Below are 9,415 nucleotides of genomic sequence, written 5' to 3'. Positions count from 1 at the left end.
GTGATTTTTCCAGGCTTAGCATTTGGGAAGAACTTCAAATGCGTCCTAGAAGTTGAGGCAATCTGGTCATGTAATAGACCATCTCACATAAGTGCCTCTAATGCATTTCTCACAGTGAATACCAAAATCACTGAACAATACAGAACTACTGAGGCCTTTAGTCTCAGCATGCAAAGATTAGAGTGCTCCATCTTTAGAAAGGGAAAAGTTGCCCTTTCTTGGGAAGATCCAAAAGGGACTTAGGCACCAGAGCCCGATGTTTTAAGCTTTATGGGGACCTCAGTACTTCGTCTCAGGTGCTACTTTCTAACTTTGTAGTTATTCCACATCTCCTGTATGTGTTTCTGTTGGTGGAGATGCATAAAACCAGTAACTCCTAATGCTAGGAAGCTAACAGGCCCTCAAGCTCTGGTAATTCACTTTCAACCCCAGGGCCTGATCCGATGAGGATGGTGACACTGAATGCTGCTTAGCAGATGGCTAGAGTGAGTTTGTGTGTCTGTGGCTTCTTGCACTTGCTTGTTCTAATGACTGTGCTATTATACATGAAACATGAAAATCTCTGTTCACATAGTAGCCTGCCAGAACACTGAGGCCAAAGAATCTTTTCCTCCTTATTCTCCTGTAATACCTAGCAATTCATTTATACAAGGTGAAACAGTTGCAGTAAGAAACATGAGATGATGAGGAAGATGGTGCATGAAGATTCATGCACCATGATGGTTCATATTGAGTGAACTCAACAGACAAGTGCAGGTCAACCAGGGGATCAGGCCCAGCCAGCACGGGTTTATGAAAGGCAGGTCCTGCTTGACCAACCTGATCTCCTTTTATGACCTGGTGACCCGCCTGGTAGATGAGGGAAAGGCTGTGGATGTCATTTACCTGGACTTTAGCAAAGCACTGTCTCCCACAGTATTCTCCTTGGGAAGCTGGCAGCTCATGGCTTGGATGGGTGTAGTCTTCGCTGGGTAATAAACTGGTTGGGTGGCCGAGCCCAGAGAGTTGTGGTAAATGGAGTTAAGTCCAGTTGGCAGCCGGTCATGAGCGGTGTTCCCCAGGGCTCTGTTTTGGGGCCAGCCTTGTTTAATATCTTTATCGATGATCTGGATGAGGGGATTGAGTGCACCCTCAGTAAGTTTGCAGATGACACCAAACTGGGTGGGAGTGTTGATGTGCTGGAGGGTAGGATGGCCCTGCAGAGGGACCTGGACAGGCTGGACCGATGGGCTGAGGCCAATTGTATGAGGTTCAACTAGGCCAAGTGCCAGGTCCTGCACTTCGGTCACAACAACCCCATGCAATGCTACAGGCTTGGGGAAGAGTGGCTGGAAAGCTGCCTGGCCGAAAAGGACCTGGGGGTGTTGGTAGACAGCTGGCTGAACATGAGCCAGCAGTGCGCCCAGGTGGCCAAGAAGGCCAACAGCATCCTGGCTTGTATCAGGAATAGTGTGGCCAGCAGGAGCAGGGAGGTGATTGTCCCCCTGTACTCGGCACTGGTGAGGCTGCACCTGGAATACTGTGTCCAGTTTTGGGCCCCTCAATACAAGAAGGACACTGAGGTGCTGGAGCGTGTTCAGAGAAGGGCAACAAGGCTAGTGAAGGGTCTGGAGCACAGGCCTTATGAGGAGCGGCTGAGGGAACTGGGGTTGTTTAGCCTAGAGAAGAGGAGGCTGAGGGGAGACCTTATCGCTCTCTACAACTACCTTGAAAGGAGGTTGTAGTGAGGTGGGTGTTGGTCTCTTCTCCCATGTAGTTAGTGATAGGACAAGAGGAAATGGGCTCAAGCTGCACCAGGGGAGGTTTAGGTTGGAAATGAGGAAAAATTTCTTTACGGAAAGGGTGGTCAAGCATTGGAACAGGCTGCCCAGAGAGGTGTTGGAGTCACCATCCCTGGGTTCAAAAAACGGGTAGACGTGGCACTTTGGGACATAGTCTAGTCTACCCTTGATTGGTTTAGAGTGGACTTCGTAGTGTAGGTTAATGGTTGGACTGGATGATCTTAAAGGTCTTTTCCAACCTAAATGATTCTATGATTCTAAGATCTGGTTTTCTAGACAGGCAGAAGTAAGATTCCATGAGGATACATGTCCTGACATACATCTGTTCCTTTGCCAGTATCGGTTAGGTAGTACGTGGTACCAAGCATCTGGTAAGCATTGCTGGAATACCAGCAGAGGTCAGAAAATGGGCTAAGTTCCTGAGCAGTTCACTAACAACAGGATGTTAAGGGCAACTTTCTGGTGAGTAAAGAATAAATGTAGATTTCTGATATCAAGAATCTTCTATCAGTGAGGTTCCTTAAGTTCCCATCTATTAAATTTCCATAGTAGTAAGTATCTGTTCCCAGGGATGTTATAAAGGCAAATGACTTAATAGTGAATGACTAACAACGTACCTATCTCATGCTGAAGCACCACAAAATTACAAGCTAGGTGTTCTTCTCTCATACCTATGAAATGCAGTTGAGCATAGAATCATAGAATTGCATATTTTATTCTCAAACCAAATACATGAGATTGCCACACTAGGCGCATTTGCAGGCCATTCCTGCTGACCTTACTGTCTACTTCCAATGCAAAAGCTTTCTACTACTTGGAATGTCTAGGAAACAATATTTTCAGTGAATGTGAACAGTATTCCCTAACTTAGCCCCTTTCAATAAAGCAATTTAAAAATTCTAAGTAACTTGCAGTGGGAGTTAGTTGGGTGTACCTTTCACTTTCAGAGTTGATGCAGTTGTGCCCTTGCTGGCATGAATGGTTCTTGACTCAGGTCACGAGCAGACTTGCAGCCTGCTGCCAGCTGGTGGCTGAACCTGCAGCGCTGCTGTGGAAGGAGTGGAAGCTGAGAGCTGCAGGTTTTGTTTTCTGCCCAGTGTCATTCCCAGGAAACAATCCCAACCTCAGTTACAAGGTTTTTTTTATCAGTAATTTCTTCAATCAAGCAGCCTAAGCAATCTGTAAATATAGATTGAATATAATCACCTAAGCTATCATTAAAAGATTCATCTCAATCAGGAGAGCCTGCTAGCTGATTGTCACCTGAAACCTTGCAATTAACACAATGACTATATTTTTGACAAAATAGCCGAGTGTGGCTTGATTAATAGTGCTATCTCAGGAATGGCCTTTTCCAGTGTTTATTACCATCAAAGCTGTCAGTCCCACATACTGTGTTATTTTGAAGAGACTTTATGACAGATGCAGCTAAATGGATATATCCAAGACAGGCTTTATCTGGCTTCTGGAGATTTAAGTAACAAAGTTCAAGTGCTTGAATTTTTTCATGTGCTTCATGTATTGATAGAACAATAAATTAAAGTGAATCCATCTTCTGCAAGGAATCAGAGGCTTTAAACTGAATTTGACATTAATGTGTAATAGGTAACACCCAAACCAAGATTGTGTAGAGCAGTGGGTGGGGGGGAAGTTGTTTGAATTGCAGTTGATTATTGTTATCAGGGGCTGCGTTCAGTACTGCAGTACCTAACTTATTACATTCAAACTAGCATTACATAGCTGGGATTTGCTAAATAAAGTTTTAGGTTAGTAACTAAACCACTTTTTTTTAGCAAATGCTACCTAACTGGGTTGGGGGTGCCAAAGCTGGTTATCCCTGTGTGGTGCTGCATTGTGTTCTCTGCATAAAACTTAAAATACATTTCCCAGTTTTCCCTATTTCAGGTAGGTTTGGTTTTTTTTTTTTTTTCCTTTTCCATACTACAGTGTCCTAGCCTCTAACAAATTATGAGGGTTTTTTTGCATGTCAAATCATTACTGTCACTGTAATTATGATCAACTGTTTCCTGGACCAGAACGAGAGAGAGAAGTTATGTCTGAAGAAAATAGCCACAAAGAATTTCTAGATTAAGTGCATCTGGAGGAAGATGAGTGGACATTAATACACTTAAACTGATTAAAGGAGCATAATAAATCCACCCAGTTTCTGCAGAAGGGTAGGCTAGATGATTACTGTAATCCGTTCTAGATTTAAAGATATGTGAATAGATCCCTCGAAGGAATACAAATCTGTCAAAAGTGAAATATATAGAAATAATTTTTTTGTTTATAGGAAACCGTAAACTTCTACTGCATCTGTCTTCCTGGATCCTGTGATCAAAATGTGAGGGCAACTCCTATTCAAGTTGCTCTCTAGTGCAGGATGTATCTGCAGATTTCTTCAACATCTGCATTTGCTCTGCATAAACTGTAAACTAGTGGAATACAGGCGAGTTCTTATCCAAAGATGTGATGCTCAAGCTGCTGTGGTACTGGCTCCACTTTGAGTACTGGCTGGGATCAGCCTGGCACACAGACCTGTCAGCAAAATTTATGCATAGGCCAGTTTTTAATCGAGTGAAATGTGCAGTTGGGTTTACTCATAATGAGATTAAAGCCTGTTTAATCTGGGCACAGAGCATTTGGATTGCAGTTGATTTGTTTAGTTGATCTAAAATACAGATGGAGATAATACAGGTTGGTGTGAAAGACCACATAGACATATGATATCTGAAGGAAGGACTTAGGTTTCAGCTCATCTGTAGCCAAACCAGTCGAGTGGGCCTTCTCCTGCCAAAAGAGAGGAATTCTTGCTTCACTTTTCCCTTCAGTGTTCTTAACTACACAGTTTCATTCCATCTTTAAGCTGTGCTCTGCTGTTTGTCAGTGCCTTCCGAGAGGTCTGTCTTGACTGCCAACTTTCTGTCAAGGGCTTGCCTGAAACCTTTGTATTAAAAGAAGCCTAGTGTCAGGATCTTTTCACAGTATGATCATACCACATGACTAATAGCTAGAAGATAGCCATGTTGTCTGAAGTTGATTTTATAATAAAACCCATAAAGCATACAAACTCTGCAGGGACCTGCACTCTGTATAGGAATGGCTATTCAATAAGTTAAATAACTAAAGCACTGACTGTGTTTAGACAATACTGTGTACACTCTGAATTCTACTCACCCGTAAGTGTGCTTGTTGCATTTTTAATAACCTTTTATCTGGAAAATAGTTGTATCACTGGGTTCACTCCTTAGTGGAACAACAAAATAAACTCCAAGCTAAAAGTAGGGCACATTTTCATGCTTTTTCTAAATGGCTTTTGAATGTATGTTTTTGGATATTCAAGTAAAAATTGGACATAATAACTTTTCAGGCATTGGAGGAATAAGAAGACAGCTATGCAGCATATTAAGTTACACTAGATGCTGAACTCTAGCTGTCATCAGCAAATGTCAATACAAGTGTAGCAAATAGCAAGTTAAATTGCACAGTGCAGAAAGGTACCAGAAGGATGTTGAAAAGAGTTTTAAATCTTCTAGAGACTTTGTTCGGAGAGAAAGAGGGCGTACAGTTGCTGTGAAGTCCATGAAAGGCTTTGCAATACCTTTTGATTCCATGTGAAAGATGCTTACCCCCTAATGATAAACATTCATACAGATGTTAAGGAAAGGATGGCATCTTCCAGTTCTTTGAAAGTTCCCTTCCCCCCATCAAGTTAAAACACTCTTATTTATGTTTTCCATTCCAGAAATAACAAGTGAGAACTAGCACCATTTTACACAGGAAGGTGGATGCAGAAATTGCTGTATATGTGTAATTGTAAAGGTCTGTAGTCACAGCTGTGGCATAGTCGTGTCTCAAAATCTGAGTGTATATTTTTGGTGCAAATGTATTTCTCCCTCAGTGAATGACTAATATAAGACCATTGCTTTCCCCCGAATCTATTTGCTGAATTCATATTGCCATCAAATGGTAGCTGTGCATGTAGAGATTAAGAAGAATGCATGTCTGTCTGTAACAAATAGTTGGTTATAGAAGTACTTTAAATAAGTGTGTAAAGGCACAAAACCAGGCATAAAAATCTGTTGATTCTAACCGGAATGTCACAAATTGCAAAATAAATGTTACTTTCAAAGTGAAAGACACACTCTGCCTAAACTTACTTAAACTCCATAGTAACTAAAGTGCTACCATAAAGCAAAAACTGGGTATGGCATTAGCATTTTCTAGGTTTAAAATTCTTACTTCACAACTTGTGTGCCCTTGATTTGATCCTCTAAAAACTGTATTACGTAGCATCTCAGTGCAGTTCAGAGAGCTTTATGAGGTTAGCCTTGTGGTATATAAAACCAGAAAAAGTGTTTTCTGCATAAGGTTAAAGACAGGTTTCTGTTATGAGTCATGCTATCATTTCGTAATGTTAATGCCTAAAAAAGCTCTCTAAAAATTGTAAGGAAGGCTCCTTTTTATTACAGAACTGCCATCACCACCTCGTTCAGAATGCATCCAGTCGAAGGAGCTTATGTGAGCCTGTCAGTCCTAACAGCTTCATGTAGACACTGGCAATACATCCCATTTCTCTTAGCCGCGTACAGATACAGGTTAAAGTAACTCTACGCCAGAATCCTAAGGCCTTTAAAAAGGACTGTATTTTTTTTAAAACCTATTTCCACTGGCTTTCATGAGGAATATAAATGAAAATGTTCAGGATAGACAGTTCCCTCTTCTAACTTAGGCTTTGTTATTCTCTTTAGCTTTTACAGTTGATGATTGTACGTGGCACACACATTTTAATGGCTTAAGTCAGATACAAATGTGAAATAAGTGTGTTCTATCACTTGCACTGTAACAGATGAATCAATGTGGAAAAACTAAACACATCTGTAAACTATTAGGACAAAAGCTAAAAATCAGGACATTTAGCTTGAGCCTTCTTGCCAGCTTTTTTTTTTATCAAAACCTTTTATAACCAGCTATTAGCCACAGCTTGTTAAACAAGTTACATAGTGCTGTCCTCCCAAGAGGAAAAGGGGGGAGGGGAGTTAAAAAAAATTAAAAAGTAGTGTTTGCAAAAGCAGTAAGTTATGCAGAGGCAGCTGGTGAATTAGAATTCACTGTCTCTTGCTTAGTCTCTTACTTCGCTGGAGTGCAAACATGTCAGATTCCTCCATGTGCTAGTTCACTGTGATATAAATATATCACCCCTTCAAAACAGATGCCCAAGGGAACATGCTCTACAAACTTTTGAAGTTTACAGCTTAAATGGGTGGTATTTATAAATTATTTAATTCTAATCTCATGTCTCCCCTATAATCTTGTTATTTAATGTATAGCATAATAGCCTTAGTGATGTAAACGAGCAGTAAAGTTGCCCTTGATATTAGCATACCCTACTTTCATGAGGTTTAGGGAAGAGTTGCTAGTCCTGAAATTGTTTGATTTGAGTGTTAGGTGGTAATCTGATCTCTAAATTTAAATTTAATTAAATGTAAATTTAAAGTTTTGTTTATGAAATAAATATCTCTTCATAAACATTTTATTCCATAAACAAAACTTTCATGTTGCACTCTTCTAATAGCCATACCTTGCCCTGTGGTTCCTGCCTTATTTTCTGTTTAAACTTCTTCTCTAAGAGAGACTTAGATGCTTAGAATTCTTAAACTGTTTTATTGCAACTTCATGCACAGAGACTTTATAAAATCCCTAATTTGCAATCTCACTGGTAAATAGTGAAGTACAGCTGTTCAAGCTACTTATCTGCAGCCAGCTTTGGTTACTTCAACTGGCTAGCCTATGCTAGCCTATTGCATTTATCATCTCAAACATAATGTAAGTTACTGCATACGGACATCTGTAGTTAGGCTGAAAGCAGCAGAAATGAGGTAATACAGAAAGTAACTTTTTAAAAATAAAACACAACTTCTATTCAGGATGAAACTTCCACTATTGTAATAAGATTTTTAATGTAGGTTATTTCTCAAGCTTTTAAATTTTTCAAACTTGGGGAGAAATGACTTGTTAAATAGATAAACCAACAATCAGGACAAAATAGTTTATTTTAAACACACTTCCTTAGTTTAGTACTTAGTTTAAGCAGGACATACTACTCCTTCCAATAAAGAATTCAGATTTTGCATCCTCAGAGGGTAGATGCATTTTCTATGTCATTGCTTCATTGTCCAGGTTAACTTTCCATATTGCTTATGCACTTTTTTTAAAAAAAAAGATACAACGTGTTCTAGAAATACAAGAACAGAAAAAGGAAAGTGATTGCAGTAGCTAATAAAAGCAGTTAATCCTTTAAAACTTGTATGTGTTATACGTAAAGCTACTTGTTTCTTGGCTGGCTGCTAAGATATAAAAAGACATAACAGCCCAACTGTTACCTCTGAAGTGTCAAAGTTTGAAAATGTCATTTAACTTCCAGCTTCAGTGAGATCCTAACATTTGTTGAAGGCAAGTGATCAAAAATGGTTGTACGTCTTTTTGATTTTTCATGTTTAGGTGAACTACTGAAGATTTAACCCTGTCCAAGACATCCAAGAGCATGTACAATTTAAAAATAATCGGACACTTTATCACAGTAATCAATTGTACAAATACAAGTGAGGATAGAAATTTTAAAGATTTAGATGTATCAGCACAAGCTAGCAGTGACATATCATTGTAACAACCATCATATAAAAAGATGGCAATGGAAAGTCAGTCTTCACCACATGAAGTAGCTTATTTTGTTCTCAGGTGGAGTTCTGTACCCCACTTTAAATAACAGGCTGCACGAAAGATAGATATTATTTGGAAAGAGTCCATTGAGCAACATAAGGATTATAGTTTCTACAATCTGATTAGAAAAGATTTCCTTCACATAAGGAAAGTTTTAAAAGATTTGAAAGGTATCAAAGGCTACTGAAAAGAGGAAGAAAAAAGCCTCTGAATTTGTGTTGGTTAGGACATGAATTAATTGGCTTTACTTGCACCATGGCACAGAAGATTTAAATTGGACTGAAGTTCCACAACTTTCTCAGGAAAATTAAGTAGTCCTTCCCCCTCAACAACAACAAAAAGCAACTAGCTCTCAGAAATGACATGATTAATTCTGAAGTATTTACATAGACTGAAGGACCATTTGCATAAGCTTTTAAACCTGTTTCATCTCGCACATTTTTGGTGGGAAGCAATGCTACATCCCATTACTTTCTTTAAAAACCGATTGTCATTCAATAATTTGTGAAGCTATGGCCATATCTTCATTAGTTTCATCTTCCTTGTTATCTATAATACATGCTACAAAGATTTGAAGAAATCTGTTTCTGCTTTACTTCACATTTGATAGCTTAGCATATTCTATTTACTTTTCCCCTTGCTTCATCAAACAGTGGTAAGACAAGCAAATGTAAACTGAGTTTTAACCACCTAAGAGGTATGGTTTTATTATGCATTACACATGGATTGAGGGGAAAAAAGTTGAGCAGGAACTAGAATAAAATGTTAAGACCTGGATTTAAAATATGTAATTAAGAAAACTGCAGAGTCATGTTATTAATTTTAGGGCAGATTTTGTCTTTGTTTTGCAAATCTAAGCAAGATCACACACTGAACTATGGTAACATTCAAAGTGTACAGCCCATTGCTGGTTC

Source organism: Pelecanus crispus, chromosome 4, assembly GCF_030463565.1.
Source record: "Pelecanus crispus isolate bPelCri1 chromosome 4, bPelCri1.pri, whole genome shotgun sequence".
Taxonomy (NCBI): domain Eukaryota; kingdom Metazoa; phylum Chordata; class Aves; order Pelecaniformes; family Pelecanidae; genus Pelecanus; species Pelecanus crispus.
Note: the sequence above shows the minus strand (reverse complement) of the source record.